The following is a 17,181-nucleotide window of genomic DNA, read 5'->3' on the forward strand; positions in this document are numbered from 1 at the left end:
GTGATGATGCCACGTGTCCACCAGTCCGGCCTCTCCTAGTCTCCTGTGCGTGGTATCGCAAATCGAGCCAGAGTGTCCCACCCGAAGAGTGGACCTGTCTAGGTCCACCTCAGGGACTAAATTAAAGTCGCCCCAATGATAAGGAGAGATGCCAGAATAGAGGTAATCGTGTTTCGCAGAAAGACTTCCTGTCATTTGTTAGGGCTATAGACTGAGGCGATCGTGTATGTACGCTCCCTCATCAGCACCCGCAAGGCCAGGAGGCGTCCTTCCACCTCTGCGTGTATGCCCACAACTTTCCCCTGGAAGTGCGTGGCCAGTAAAATTGCCACTCCAGCCGTTTTCCCCATTTGGTTCTGAGTCGCTTCCAGTCAGCCCGCATTAGGTGAGTCTCCTGTAGGAGGCAAATATCACATCCAGCATCTCTCAACAGGGCAAGCAGCGCGTGACGTTTAACAGGTGAACTAAGGCCCCTCATGGTGAAGCTCATAATCAGCACTTTAAGTCTGGGCATGGTAAATGTGAAATGGTGCCAACGAATACAGGGCCTCCCCCCTACCCCCCAGGGTAACCAGCAGGTATAGGGCATTTTCCCCTCCCACCTCCGCCCGCCCACAGGCCCCACCCTCTCCACCCACCCCCCGTAATCATGGCTTCTAAGATCTGGAGAAGGCAGTCCCCCCACATATGTGTGTGAAAACGTCTGTCTCCCAGCTCCCGTTGAGGAATACACGCACTGTCCCATCAAGCATAATGGTGCCGCTCACCTCCCCCAGATGTTGTGTCCCATGTCGCGCTCCCCCTTGCCTGTCCTCGCCATCCAAGACGTTGCCGCTCCCTGCCTGTCTGCAGTCTAGTGGTACACCCCTCTTGGGCATAGAATGGAGACAGAAAATTGAAAAGAAAGAGAAAAAGCCGAAAGGATTCAGAGACATGAGAAAAGATCAAAAAACAGATTCCAATGGAACATGTAGGCACGAATGTGGAAGGGTCCATGAGTCGGACGGTCCGGCATAGACTCTCAAGGGATGGGGCTCCCCTCACCAAGACCGTTCACCTGACTCATGAAGTCGGACCAAACCTTCAGCAAGCATTACTAAGGCTCATGTCCCCAGGGAGCCCTCATTCGCCGCCAACGTCCGGGCCCAAAATTTACCAAAACCAGAATTCTTTTCAATAATCACTGTCACAAATTGCTATATTTTAAATACCTACACCGTGCCTACACCACCCTTAAAGGCTTGACAAAACTAGATCCCATTAGATCACACCGCTGTCCTAAATGCGCAGTGGAACATGCCGATTTTGTTAATCTGGCTTGGAATTGTGCTCCAATATTCACTTTCTGGGAAATAGTCCATTCTGTATTATCGTGCATGATGGAGCAGAAACTACTCCTGGCCCGTTATTTACCCTCCTTGCATATGTTAAGCCTTTACCTGTGGGCATCAGACGTTTCACAGCTATTGCGTTGCTGCTAGCCAATCAGGTGTCCCTTCATTGGGGAATTAGCACATACCCTACTGAAGCAGCATGGTTGCCTGATCTGTCCTATAGCGATAGTGCAAGTGAACTTTATGCCTCACTGCAGCCTCCGACTATGCGACTAAGAGACATATGGCAGTTGATCAGATACTATTTAATAATGCTGGCTCCCGATACTGAAGATGACAAGGAATGGGACATCTTCATGACCATGTTGAGCGTTCTATTTTTTATTCTTCAATTACCTGTTTGTGTTTTTTTATATTTCAGTTCTCCACTCACTTGTCTTCTGTTGTTATCTAATCTACTGTAGGTTCTTTTGCGACTCTCCTACACACTTAGCCCCTGCCACTCCCCTTCCAAATTCCACTTCCTGCCACTCCACTTTCTCACTATTAGTTCTCTGTCCCACTTTTCTTTCCATATCCATTTTGAGAAATAGTTCAAACTGTCTTGATTGCACAAATGTATTCAAATCTGCTGCTTCTATGTTTTTTTTCGTTTCCTTTAAAAACATGTTTTAGATAAAGTTAAAAGAAAAAAAGGAACCCATAATACAAACTCAACTAGCACCCAAACAACAGCATTGCACTTTAGTAAAAATTGCTGCCAAAAAACAGGTTCTGTAACCGATCTGCGTCTCTGAAGATTATTTTCTTCTCTTCCAAACTATGTTAGTAGCCCCATTTCATGGTCATATCATACATGCTTGACAGCTTTCCCTCCGTGCCTGCTTCATTCATGCCAACATTTAAGAATGTCACTAGGTGAGAATTGGGAGTGTTATTTTCTCTTTAACTTGCGTTGGAGTGAGTGTCTTTCTAAGAAAGGTAAAAAAATATTGTTTTGGATTTAAAACAATAGTCAGCCTACCAGCTAAATTGAGAATAATGAAATATATGCTGCTGCAACATTCTATCTGGGTTTGCAAAGATATGCAAAGTTTACACATGTTCTAACTTTAGTACTAGGAACTGACAGTAATAACCTGGATGAACCCATATAATACCAGACATATTAGCAAATTTGGACCAAACACTGAATGGTTGTCACTTGTTCCCATATCGTAGTGTTGTTGATTGTAATGTCCTATAGCTGCATATGTCAAACTTATACTCCACCCTTCATTTTCCATATTTGTATATTCTTAACATTATTCTGAAAATACAAATATCTGTATCCACACCAAACTCATGAATAAAACACAGTACTTACTTCATAGTTGGGTCCTACCTTTCCACACATATGCGATTTCAGACATATACCTGTAACCTTTCTTGCATATAATAGCTTCTATTTCCCAGTATTATATTCTCAATGCTTCCATCCTGAGCAGTGGGGTGCCAGCTGGTGGCCTAAGGAGCTGGGACCTCCCCCCCAACCGGTTTCCGAACTCAGAAACCTTGGCGTCTGGTTGGATTCCAAACTTACCTTCTCGTTCCATACTAAGAAGGTGGCATCCACATGCTTCGGCATTCTGCGTGGTTTGAGGCCTTTCCTCAAATTTTTTGATGCCCCCACACGCCAGATGATGGTGGTGCAAGCCAGCGACTACGCGAGCTCTCTGCTCTTGGGCGCCAACCAGGCGAAAATCCTGCGACTTCAACGGGTGCAGAACGCGGCAGCTAGAGCCCTGGTGGGCCTGCCACGCTTCTGCTCAGCCCGTAGCACAATCTTCAATCTACACTGGCTGCCAGTAATCAGGCGTATAGAGTTCAAGGCCCTCTGCTTTGCCTTCAAAATTCTTAAATCTGACACCCCTATCATCCTTCAGCACCTTTTGTCTTTGTACACCCCTTCGCGTAGTCTTCGTTCTGTTGGCCAAAATCTTGCACTTGTCCCCCGATTTCAGAGATGTAGACTTGGTGGCCGATCGTTTACGGTCGTGGCCTCTAAATTATGGAACGCACTTCCTGCCTACATCCGCACTCTCGATGACCTTTTTGCTTTTAGGAAAGCTGTTAAAACTCATTTCTTTCCTCTGCCTTACTAATCACTCCCTACTTTTTCTGTGTTATTTCTTATGTTACCTTCTCCAGTTATAGCGCCGGGACGCCCCTTAGCTGGGACAGCTGTGCGCTTAAAAATCTAAATAGCATAACATAACATAACAGAAACAAAAGACGTTCTCTGTACTTTCTTGTACTTGGACCATGCTCATTAGTATACCTCGGGGGTTTTAGGACTGTCTCTTTAGTTAGGACCACCGGAGACCTGTTTTTTTTATCTTTGAGGACCAATGGTAAGATTGTCATGAAATGAAATGAAATGAAATGAAATTTGATTTGTAGAGCGCATGGCTGCCCGAAAGTGTCCCAGCGCTTGCTTAGGGAACCCGTCCTGGTATTCCCCTGCGAGATAACCCATTACTGGGCATCCCCAAGGTGAAAGCCAGGCATCCCGCTGCGAGGGGCCGTTGTGGAGATTAAGCAAGCTATTGCCCAGAGTTACAGAGTGGGACTCCATGATTGGAATAGGCACCAAGTCGAGAATTGTCAGGTCCGGGGAAATTTGAGCCCAAGACCCGCCGAGGCGGGGAATTGAACCCTGGTCCGGGCCAGACCTCTGCATCAGGGTCTGCCGCTCCTAACCACTTGAGCCACACTTCTCCCCTCTGTCTGTTACTGCATGGCTGTTCATTCTGTAACCAGTGCTAAGAGGACATTCATGTGATTTCTCTTGGCAATAGATGTCTATAAACATTGAAACGTTCAAAATGTAAACACTCATGTCTTCTGAAATTTCCTTGCCTTTATTGCCCACGTGACTGACTGGTGTTGGAAATGGCCCTTTCTGCCCATCCACCCCAGACCTTTTGCCTTCCTCCTCCCCTTTTTGCTGAATTCATTTTTGTTAGTTTTAGGACGCCAGGCACTTTACCACTGCTAAACAGTCCTAAAGTGCATTTGCTCTCTCCTTTAAACATTGTGACATTGGTTTATACACGATTGGCAATTTACTTATATGTCCCTAGTAAAGTGCACTATATGTGCGCAACCTCTGTAAATAAAATGCTACTAGTGGGTTTGCAGCACTAATTGTCCCACCCTCTTGAATAGCCCTTTTATACATGTATCAGGCCTGCCTATTCCACTTCTCTGACCTCATTATTGCTGGCTTTAGGACTCTGGGCACTTTACCCCTGTTAACCAGTGCTAAAGTGCATTTGCTCTCTCCTCTAAACATGGTAATATAGGCTTACCCCCTACTGGCATATTTAATTTACTTATATGTTTCTAGTAAAGTGCACTGCATGTGCCGAGAGCCTGTAGATTAAATACTACTAGTGGGCCTGCAGCATTCTTTGTGTCACCCACATAAGTAGCCCTCTAACCATGGTGCATGCATGTAGGAAGCTGGCTTTTTATTTAGTGTACCAATGTAGGGATACACCATACAAATAGTCCAGATGACCCATATTGGTTTACAAGAGCTTCCTTTAATAATACCAAATCTGCTATTAGTGGTATTGTGGTCGGGCAGTTTAGGCTTATCAGTGGGGAGTGTTGAGCATTTGTTGTACACACAGAGTCAATAAATGAAACACACAATCAAAATTAAATTTGAGACCAATTTAGGAATATAACATAGACTTATATATATTTTAGACACCAAGATCTTTGGGATTAGGTAAGTACTCTAGATGTTATAATTTTTACAGAGAAAACAGTAAAAATTGCAGAGCTGTCAGATTAGAGGCTGAAGCCTCGAACTTGGTACTGTTATCCTATGGGAGGAAAAGACATGTACTTCAAACAGATACTTGCAAGTGGTTGTTGAAGGTGCCCTTTAGGACTTAAAGTGCTTGGGGGCCAAGGTCCAAAGTGCCTGCATCAGTTTGGCTTTACCTGCCCTGTTGTGTCCGGGTGCAAAGGCGCTGGTTGCGATGGTAGACTTGAGCATGGTTGAAGTTTTAAAGGGACCTGTCAAAACAACAGGGGCTGCATAGAGGGGCTTGGGACAAGCATGACGGAACCCAAAGGGGGGCTCGATTCATGAGGGTCGTTGGAGCAAGGGGACGCAGATGGATTCCGTGAACCCGTGCTGCGGGGCTCGGGTGCAGAGGTGCTTGGCCTGCTGCCCACTTGCGTTGGAGGCTCTCATGGTTCTTGGGTGTACCGGGAGAGGGAACGAAAACAAGACAGCAGGGACACTCTTGGTGTAGGCCTTGTCGGTCCTGAAGTTCCTTGATGACAGGTCAGCTTTGGCGGTGTCCAGGCTGCACACTCAATAAGCGTTGTGTATGGCAAAAGCTCCATTACCTAGGGTATTCATGAAGGGAGGCTCTTGGAGGTTCTGGCTTATACAAACTTGCTGAAGAGACGGGACTTACCTCTTGGAACCATGGTGGCCTTCTTCTGGTGAGATGCTTCATCAGTGGGCCCATTGTCCTGCAAAACGAAGAACCTGCAGATGCGCAGGGGGTATGGCTCCTCCACCTACAAGAGACATACTCTGTGGTTGGCGTAACGCTGGACAGTCCTCCAAAGGTTTAGGAGGATGCACTGCTTTAGGATGTGCTGGGTCGGTGCCATTGTCGAGGTTCCAGAAGCAAGGCAGGGTTTTGCACCAAGTTCAGGTTAAGTCCTCAGTTCTCATTGTGGCTGCTTTTCTTTGTCCTTCTTCTGTTCCCAGGTCGATAGATCTGAATTCCTGGTGTAGGGAGATCCCTTAATTTAGGGGCATTTAGGGGTGCGTAGGTTAGTAGCCAATGGCCTACTTATCCCTGGGGTGATTACACTCCCAAAAGTGACCATTTCTTTGGAGAATGGGCTGGGTATGCCCATACGTGGGGCCCTTGCTCACTGTGCCACTGGATTCAAGCTAGCCTGGCTGATGAAGGGTGACATACCCCAAAACCGGTTCCAGGATGCTTGTTTCTGGTCCAGGGAGGACCTGGCTTGGCAGTTCGGTCTGGACTGTTCCCATGAGTCACAGGGTCAAGACTGATTTGCATATGGCTGGGTCCAAACTGGGTGGCGTAGTGGGCAAAAACCGATGGATTTAACCCAGATCTCTTGACTGGGGGAGAATGCTTGAATCACTCAGCATTCCACCCATCATTTGTTGCAGTTATACCCACACAAAGAGCAGCATACCCCCTTGTAGTGAATCTGGAACCAGGGCAGGGACTTTGTACACTTTAAAGACCTCTCTTTGAAGTCTCCTCCACTTCAAAGACACAACTGGGTATACATACTGGAATCCTGACACCACCAACTCAGTACACTTCTGGACCTAAAGATATTCTCCCAGGAAAAAGGACTGCTATACTGCTGAAAGGACTCTCACTCTGCTGGACTTTGCTAAACTCCTGCTTAGCTATGCCTGCTTTACTGGCTGCTGCCCTCCTTGCCTGGGAATAAGAAGGACTGGACCTACATTTCCAGAACCAAAGTGATTCCAAGGGCTTGCTGACTTGCCTCCTGTCTTGAAGCCTCAGGGACATGCAAGACTTCCAACAACTCTGCTACAGCCTCTGGACTCTGCCAACTGTGAATCCTGCCCTAGCTGGTGGTGCTAATCCAGTCCTAGACTATTGGAAGTAGGGTTTCTGGCTGCCTTCTGGTAAACTCAATTCATTGCCGTTGTTACACTGGTCGAAACCGACACATCTGACCTCAACGCATCGCTTCGGCTGCAGCCGAAGATGAGGACATTGCATCGCCGGCTGCACGGCTCGATGACGATGCATTGCCTTCATCGAGAGGGGTTTGACAATGCATCTCTAAATGTGCGGATCAGAACCGATGCATCACCTGCATCCATGGAGATCGACTTCGATGCATCGCCTCCTCTGTTCCTTGCATCTGACCTTGACGTTGACACATTCCCTCCATTCAAGGTACTTTTGTAGTGGGACAAGGTTGGTTCCTGTATACAACCCATGCTTCATCGTGGTTGGCCTGAACTTTCAGATTTGACTCAGTCAAGCACAACCAGATAGCCCCGGTTGGTGCTATATTTGTAGATATTCTTTAAAAATTCCTAACTCCAGTTCTATTTAGTGGATTTGTGTTGTTTTGTTTTTGTTTTATTCATTAAATTAAGCTCTACTTGTCTAAACTGGTGTCGATTATTTTGTGTGATGTTTTCACAGTTTTACTGTTTTAAGTGTTGCACAAATACTTTGCACATTGCCTCTTAAGTTAAGCCTGGCTGCTCTGTGCCAAGCTACCACATGGTGAGCAGCACGGGTTAATTTGGGGGTGTGTATCTGACTTGGAGTGTGGTTCCTGCTTGGGCAAGATGCATACCTCTCCCAACCAGAAACCCAATTTCTAACAATTGGCCTATCTTCAGTCGCAAACGTTCCTTATTTCCTCTCCTACATAGGATCTTCCTCACCCAAAAACTGTGTACACAATGCACTTTTACCACACATTTTGTGATGTGTTCACTTGAGCAACATCCTCATTAGTGCTACTAGGCTTGGAATCAGTTAGCTCAGTGCGGCCAGTTAACTCACACTGGGACATAATAATATTTCAGCCTTGAAAAAGCCTTAGCCACTAATTCAGAAGGGGGTGAAGCACGTGCCTTATGCATTTAATAGGAACTACTGTGCACAATCAAGATACATAAAATATTGTCCTGTGATTATAATTGCATGGTCAGCATAATTTGAGTATCTTATTGAAACCTATCAGGATTGTTCTCTAATAATAAATGTATTATACCGATACAGCTAGCTTTATCACTTGAACTATTAGACAACTCTTTTGAAAAAAATGCCTGTAACAAATGATGGAACCAAAATTATTGAGTATACGTAAAATTGTAAAAAGCAGGCAAGGCATTAAGCAGTAATTTGCCATACAAGGTACTCAAGGTCCTCCAATACATGATTTTAGTTATTGTTTGGGAGTTCTAAAATCTGAAGATATTTTCCAAAACTCACCTTGGTTCCTCGCTAAAATGATGCTCACGTGCCGCTACCTGCTCTAAGCATAGTTGTGTTGTCCACAATAAGAAATATAACATTTTATATAGCGTATAACACCACATGATTTGCCAATTCTAACTTATGCAGATGACCAGTGTTACTATGAAACAGTGTAATGACACTGACATATTTAATCCTTCGCTAAAATTCAAGATTTTCAAAATACGTACATGAATTTTGGGAGGATCATTAATCTAGGAGATCTAGGGTAGTGTAGAAAAATAGTAGTCCCTGTAATCAAAAAGTGTCCACCTCAAAGGGGGTTAGTGTGTATCCTGTTGACTTTGGAATACACACACTTGATTAAAATACCCCTCACACACCAAAAGGGCCCTTGGTGTCATGCTTCATCATCGGGGTCTCCCCGCCCGGCTGCCGGACGGGGCAGTGCTGCGACAAGCGACTACGCAGGAGCACCTTTTTAGGTCTCGCCCTGCGATTGCAGGCCGAAGGCCTGCTGTCGCAGAGCGAGACTATTGTTATCATTCCGGCTTTCAAGGACTGAAAGGGAGAGGACAACAGACTGTCACGCGCACGCAGCAGCAGCAGCCAGCAGCCTGCCGGGATCAGGTCGCGCGCGTCAACACCGCTCCGATTCCGGCAGGCTTTTCACAACACACAACACACACACAGCCCCCCCCCCATACACACACACACGCACGCACACACACGCATGCACACACATACACAGAGAACCCCCCCCCCCCCCCCGGCGCTTACACACACATCCCCTACCTCGTCTCGGCGTCTTCGCGCTCCCTTACCCCGTTCCTCTGGTGCGCGCGCACCACTGGTTTCGATTCCAGCATCGGCTCCTCTGTGGTATTCCGTGTTTATTTAAACAGCCAATCAGGAGGCAGAACTGACATGCTCCCTCTCTGGTCCGCTATCATTTTAACTGCACAGCGCGTCGTGCGTCGTGTACAGAGACACCCGTGCGAGTACTTTAAACATGACTTGTTTTCTTTTCTATTTTTGTAGGCCCATGAGCATGAGACAAAGTGATTTGCTTAGAATCACATGATGCTGAGCGGACGACAGACTCGAATCCTGTTCCCCAGTCCCAAAGTTGGCAGCGCTGCTTGTTACGCCAGATTCCTTACTTGGTACGCCGCATTTGCTAACTACTAAACTCTTATAAAGAACACTGACGTTTTCAAACTTAAATTAGCCTTCTCAGCGATAGGTGTACGCAATTACTTGCGTACCTTAAAAATGCCCCTTTTCAATTGCATAAAATGTGGGGGAGGCTAGAGTGGTCGTAGAAGACCTGGGGAGAGGGCAGCAGAGCGCAGGCAGGCCCGCTGTCAGCCGCCCTTGCCCGCTCAGCTGACTGCCTCCCTGTCGCTCTGCTCCTCTGCTGGTCTCTCCTTCCTCGGCCCTCACCCCCGGCTGCCATGTCTCTCCCCCGCGGGTGCCTGCTGCTCCTGCTCTGCCTGGCGCTGCTACCAGCCCGGGAGGAGCCTGAGGACTCCGCCCTAGCCAAGGAGGCGGAGGAGGATCCCCACGGAAAGCACCTCTACAACGGCGAGATGCTCACTCACGCCATTACTGAGGCTCCGCATTTCATCATGTTATTCGCGCCCTGGTAAATATGAACAGATACTTTGATGCGAAGAATAACACACCTCCTTTAAAAACAAAAATAATCTCCCACGCAGGGTTGCTGACTGCAAAGTACATGCATTCCTTAACTAACGTGACGTCTTTGGAAGTCGCTCGCAGAATTTCAGCCGAATTGCAACGTGTGAAGTAAGAACAAGAGTCCCCTCGATTTATCACTAAATTAAGTTGATTTCGAGTTGTCTTTAACTACTTGGTATACTAGAAAACTAATTGCAAAGCATATTAACTGTCTGATTGTAGGGCTCATAGGCGAACAAGGTGTAGTGTTAGTCGTTAAACCAGGAGCTGCACCCCTGCGGAGTTTGCTCGGGCATTGGCTGCTGACGTGGCGGCACCACAGTCACTTCCTCTTCAGGCCAAAGGGGGACTGGGGTCTGAGTAAGCGTCGAATAAGCTCCCTAAACCATCGCACTTTGAATATTTTGGTCCAAGTCCACGCGCACACCTCCACGTCAGTGTTCTGTTAAACCGGAAGAGACTTCATTTTTCGCACTTTCTCTTCTAAAATATCCTTCAACGCATCCTAAATACTTTTCACACTTTCAGTACTGCAAACACCTCTCACATCCAAGTTTTGCAAGGATCTCAAGATCCAAGTGTGCAGCAGTGGGATTTAATGACTCTTGCCCAGTGGATCATTTCAGAGGCTACCAGGCCTCTGAAATGACCCCCTGAGCAAAAGACCTGCTAAGTACAGTTATGAATTGTCATTGATCAATAACATTTAAAAGAGGGCGTTTATACACTCGCAATGTCGTAGACTTTCCATGTGCAAAGTGCCATAGGAACATAGAATCATGCACCGAAGCAAATATGGTAAGTTAAACTGGGTGTGTGCTGCTGTCGAGATTTGTAAAATGGGACAATGAGCGAAAAAGTTGTCCTAGCTTCGAATGACATTGAGACCGATTTAAGGTGTGGGATGTTTTAAGTGAGTTTCGAAATCTCTGCACCTAGCTATTGCCGTGTACGTTAACTGAACTATATTACCATAGCCAACAAGCGTATTACACGTTTACACATTTAACAAGGGATCTTAATATACTGCCGAACCCCAGAGGGCAACTCGGAAGTAATTTAACCAATGTTTTGGGGCCAAATAGAAATAAAAAGCAGTGACTCGTAAAAACATAAAAGTATCAGGTTGTGTTGAATGTTTCAGTTTTTGTCCTTTGTTTCTGGAGTGGTATTACAGTATTCAACCTTGAGGAATACAGTTACTAGACTATTTACGTTTTGTCCATGCGTTCGAAGTGCATCCTGTTGCGTTGGGCAAACTGGCGGGCCTTCCTCTGTGGCTTCCACCAGGAAGTTTCCTCTCCTACTGGTAGATACCCCCCAGCTCGGATTGGACCAACTGCATTTGACTGCTTCAAATGTAATTATTGTTTTCTGTGAGTGTCTTACTACCTACTCCAGATTGTTCCTGCGCCCCCCCAAACCCCCCAGACACAGCTACGATCTGTTTCTTTTATATGTGAGGGCAGCTTGTATGCAATACGTTCATGCTACACATTCTGTACCCATCGGATACTTTCTGTACTGATGCCCATTAGGCATCTGTATCAGAGTAGAACTCTTGTAACTGTTTTGTGGTAGGGGGCGAACATTTGCTGTGGTATGCACAGTGCTTGTTTTTCTACCCTATAGGTGTTGTTTAAAGCAAGTAGGTATGACGTGAGAGCCATACCATCCTACCTTCTGTGCATCGTGGGAGGGGGCGTGTTGCGTTTTAGCCTGTCAGCACTCTGTGCACGAGTACGCTATGTATAGTTAGTGTCTGCCATTCAACACACTGCTTCTTTTCTGTATGGGCGCAATATGTATTTTGGAGTTTGCCTTTCAAACTGTCTCAGATCTGTTTCAATACTTAAAGCCTTGCAGGTAGTTTCAATAACATAGCACAAACCGAGCATAGTGGAACCTAATGGCGTGAGAGTGTTATGTCATTTGCTACTAATGCTTCTCAGAGTTTGTAGTCCAATGCTACGGTAGATCCGCAGGGTCGTGATGCAACATCTAGTTATAATGTTTACTATGTTTTGTAGCGCATCTGTTGTCTAGAACTGTCTCTGACTTCAAATACATTTTGCAGCCTCTGAATTTAATATCAAAGACAAAAGGTACCTTGTGTCATTGTCCTAACAATATATGCAGTTTGTTTTCTCGTCAAGTACATGGAACGTCTCGTACGTACACATACACCACCAGCCGTCAGTGCATGCTTTCACCAGGCACACACACACACCACCAGCTGTCAGTGCACACTTTCACCAGGCACACACACCACCAGCTGTCAGTGCACGCTTGCACCAGGCACACACACCACCAGCCAGCAGTGCACACTTCCACCAGGCACACACCACCAGCCATCAGTGCACAATTTCTACAGGCACACACACCACTAGCCATCACTGCACACATCAATTATTAATGCATCCACAATTAAATAATGCAGCAATCGCAGTATGGCACACTTTACTTTTAAACATATTCATCTAAAGTGCAGCATGCCACCATTGCTACAAAAATAAATACACTTTTTTTAGGCCTACAATTTATTGACTTTTGTTGCAATTAGTGTTGCAATATTTAGCAATGCCAAAAGCTCAAACTTAATTACTGCGAGACCTATTGCATTGCAAATGCTTGTTAAATTGTGGGTGCTATGTGAGTGAATGGAGTGAGTATCAGTGGGGTCAGGGGTGATAGAGAAGTGATGTTAAAAAATACCTGGCCTAGTGATACAAAAACTATTTAATAAACACTGGCTGGTATTATTAAAAAAGGGTGGTGTCGGAAAGGGTAAGCGGGTTTATGGGCTTACTTTCCTGTGTGGGTCGACATGTTTTGGGGCCTCCGTGGTAATGACCACGGATGGATCATTACCACGGAGGCCACGGACGGAGGAGGAAGCACAACGAGGCTGGGGGTTGATTGGACCCCTATAATACCCTTCGATCTAGTGTTGGCCCATGAGGCACTGTTCCTCACCATAATGAGCATACTACATGAGTATCTTACTATTTAGCAAGGGATGTGTATTAAAATATAAAGTATATATACATACACATTGATCCTTTTTTCACCTTTTTGTAAATAGACCCATTGTGGTGACACACTAGTGAGTGACAGGGGGATCTCTTACCCCGGTCCTGAGGAAGGGGCATGTCGCCCCGAAACATGTCGACCCACACAGGAAAGTAAGCCCATAAACCCGCTTACCCTTTCCGACACCACCCTTTTTTAATAATACCAGCCAGTGTTTATTAAATAGTTTTTGTATCACTAGACCAGGTATTTTTTAACATCACTTCTCTATCACCCCTGACCCCACTGACACTCACTCCATTCACTCACATAGCACCCACAATTTAAAATAAAAAGGTGCTCCAGCGTAGTCGCTTGTCGCAGCACTGCCCCGTCCGGCATCCGGGCGGGAAGACCCCGATGATGAAGCATGACACCAAGGGCCCTTTTGGTGTGTGAGGGGTATTTTAATCAAGTGTGTGTATTCCGAAGTCAACAGGATACACACTAACCCCCTTTGAGGTGGACCCTTTTTGATTACAGGTATTTTCGCAAGAGGAGGACGTGCCCACCTCGGTGCCAAGCAGCACTACCTCTTCCTCCCCCCTTTGATTTCCCTACTATTGAAAAATAGTAGTCTGCATTGTTTCAATCGATGCAGAAAGATATTACTAGGACTATTTTCTTGTACTTTCTCCTCCAACCGCCACCTACAGATCCAGAATTCCAGTCACAACCATATCTAAGGTTTTGTAGATGAACAGAAGTTAACGGGGATGCCCCATAGCCGTGGTGAAATGCATCAGGGTAGAGCCAGCACCCTCTAAGACATACCGTATGCAGAAATATGATCTGATATATATATATCGTCCTAACTATTGTTTGCAAAAAAAAGTCCCATTGGATGTTGATTTTGTGTTACTGATGCAGATGTTGGTGTGATCGGTTATTTGGGACACACTATTTATCTCAAATGATATTCTGACCATATATTTTGCCTCCATCGCACAATGCAAAACCTGTCTCCAAATTTCCCATGTGGATCTGCTGGGTCTCAGCATGAAGGTGGGGTGCCACAAAGGACACATGCAGGATATATTTGAAACCTCCTTTCATTTTAGTGCGTCTTGAGCTACCTGCTGCAATTCCTCAAAGAAATTCAATCAACACAGTGAGGAATTTGATCCATCTCAATTGACATGAACTGCCTACTTGTTGGGCTTGCATTTGACATCTAGTCCTTGGGATCCTGTTAACGGTAGCTGTGTTAAAGTGGCTGCCAAACCTTAAAGCATTGGCGCAACCTGAAGTAATAGGAGAACTTGTCGCTCCCCAAGAGCAAAGCGGGAATATAAAGGCGGCAGGAGATGACTGATGCCAAAGAACCTTTTCAGCCCAAGTATTTCTTTGAAATAGGTTTGCATTGTTATCTCATGTTTGCGTTTCTGTTTCATTCTCGGTCTGTATTGTTTTTTTAATTTATTTAAGGTCTGTTACCCTTGATAATTATTATTTCTTTGCCTCGGGATTTTTTTTAAACCCCTTCTTTGTTTCGGTTATGCTGTAACGCACTTTATAACTGTAGCCAAAATGCAGGTAGTATGTTCTGAGTGATGACCTTCTGTTATGGTTCACTGTTGCATTCCCCTTCGTGCCAGCTGCTTTCTGGTCATAGCGTGAGCTCATCACATTGGTCTCTTTCAGGGGACCCCTAAAAATGCTGGGGCTCCCCTGTTTGCTCATGTGCAGTTGCACATTGTAAGAAAGTGAACGGAGGCTATACATTTAAACTCTAGGGCATGTACAAATGTTGATGACTTTATCGGGAAATGTGCTCAGATATTGGAGCACGTGATCATGGAAGTGATTTGGCATCTCTTTTGCAACTGTGGGAGGGGCAGTGAAGTTCATTCCAAGCGCGTGTTTCCTGGTGACTCAAAGGGAAAGTGATAATGGATTTTTCTTAGTTACGGTCACTGGAAGTAGCATTTGAGAGCATTCTTTCTGACTTGCAGTTAGAGCGGTCGTAATCCAGAAACAGGAAGGTAAAATAGAACCTCCTTTGTGTTTTACACGGCACAATCTTGACGCGACATGCTACTGCTTGCAATTTCTTTTATTGATGCTTTTTCTGTTCTATGTAACCTACGTGGTGCTTTTTACTTTTTGAACAGTTTCTTTATCCAAGTTCGTGTTTTAACTTCTTAATCTGTGTACCAAACCTGTTTTTCACTTGCGCCTGAGCCGACGTTAGATTGGTTTTAATGGTCGCATACACTTAGTGATTTGGGGACTATATTTTGTTTTTTTCTAGTTGATCAGTACTGCAACTTTGACTGTTGATGAATGCAGCATTTTTAGATTATACTGGTTGTTAGAAAACACTGACAAAGTGACAACATTTTTAATGGTATGCATCTACGTTTTCTGGCAATTCAGATTAGATCTAGCTGCAGTGGTGTTGATTTGTTGGCTAAGTGGACACATTTTAAGTCAGAAGACATGAGTAGTAATGTTTGCTTCTCTAGTTGCTGAACTTGTGTGATCCTCCTCTAATCCGTATGAGAATGTTTTACATATGATGTATGCACCTGTGTTTAACTCTTATTTTCAGAGTCACGATTAACAGTACTTTCATTGCTGATAGGACATTTGCCAATCTGAAAAGTCTGAAAATCCAGTGGTTTTGTTTTGCATTTTGTTTGTGGAGGTGTGTTTGTGGGGTTTTCTGGTTGAATTCACCATACATGCCAACATTTAAATATTAGGAAGAGATTTCCCACCCCATTAACGTACATTGAAGCAATTGCAATTTGGGGGTGCAGCTTAAGTAAAGCAATTTTTCCCTTTAAAAGGGGGGCGTCTCCCACCTAAATCGGAATTGGATAAAGGCTTACATTCTTCATTGCACTTTAGAATTCAATTTTACGTATAATTGTGAGATTTAGGGCAAGCAGAGAAAATATTACTAGGCAAAATAAAAACTTAGTTTTGGGGTCTCAGGAAAGTTTGTGCTTGCATTTTGTCATATGAAATAGACATGTGGAAAACTAAGAGCACTGAGTTAGGGTTTGGTGGACAGAGCGCTCCGTCACGAATATGATGCCGTACCTGTCTGCCGAACTCTTGGTCCATCCTCCCAATTTAGAGTCTGTTGGGCCATCCAGTTTCCGTCGTTTGCCCCTCTTGGCTCCATTGATGGAAAGTTTACACCAGCAGCTTAATGGAGTGCTGGCAGTTCGAGTAAGAGCGCCACACCACCCACCTTATTTAGGGCTGATGCATTTTTTTTTTGTCATCACTGCCAGGAAAAATCGGGTAATGGTGAACAGAGGATGTGGCCTAACTGCTAGAGCAGTCAACCTCGAAGCTGGGGAACCGTGTTTGAGGCTCGACAGGAACTCAACATACAGTGATTCTGGGCAAATCACTTAGGCACGAGGAGATTAACAAAAATTAATGTGCCCATCTGTAACTCAACTGGTGCTCATGTAAAGCACTCTGATACCTTAGGGCAGAATTTGCGCTATATAAAACAAAAATAAAAATAAATATAATGTTCTCCACACCTAGGAAAAAAAATGTTGATGTGCAGGAGTCATTAGCTATATGTTTTTCGAAAGCAAACTCCCTCTTTGGAGACATAAATTTAGTGGACAGCTGTCCACTGAAACTTTGGTAGCTTCAGTTTCTCTGAAGGTACAGAGATTTCCAATGGGCCTGTGGTGACCAATACATTTTGAAAATGTAATTCCCTCTGGCAGACTGATGGATGGCGAGCTAACCACCTAACGGATGGATGGCGAGCTAACCACCTAACGTAAGTCAGACCCTAAATGGTTTGGTAATACGTAGAGGGCTTTTAGATTAACCTGCCTTTCTTTGTGGTGCCATTGTTTTGAGTCTTTGGTTTTGTTTCTATTTTTCTTTATTCATGCCTGACACAAGAAACTATAAGCCAGTGTTAGCAATAATATGACGTTCTAGAGACCGAATGGTCAAATTTGTCAGCTGCGACTCTCCTGCCTAGTCCCTAAACACTTTCTACATTGACACGGATGTTCAGGTTCCTGATGCAATGGTTGTTTGCAACG

At 45.1% G+C, this 17,181-nt stretch overlaps 1 protein-coding gene across 2 annotated transcripts in view; it reads left to right on the forward strand.

The window, feature by feature from the left end:
• Positions 1-17,181, forward strand: part of RARS1 (arginyl-tRNA synthetase 1) — a 209,097-nt gene that overhangs the window by 15,880 nt on the left and 176,036 nt on the right. Inside the window, exon 1 of one of the 2 annotated variants that reach the window (XM_086931413.1) lies at positions 14,997-15,132. The exons of the other annotated variant lie outside the window; for it this stretch is intronic. The gene's annotated coding sequence lies outside the window, so the exon portion shown is untranslated. Of the gene's footprint in view, positions 1-14,996; positions 15,133-17,181 lie in introns of those variants that run through there. 2 annotated transcript variants of the gene reach the window in all.

Source organism: Lissotriton vulgaris, chromosome 7, assembly GCF_964263255.1.
Source record: "Lissotriton vulgaris chromosome 7, aLisVul1.2, whole genome shotgun sequence".
Taxonomy (NCBI): domain Eukaryota; kingdom Metazoa; phylum Chordata; class Amphibia; order Caudata; family Salamandridae; genus Lissotriton; species Lissotriton vulgaris.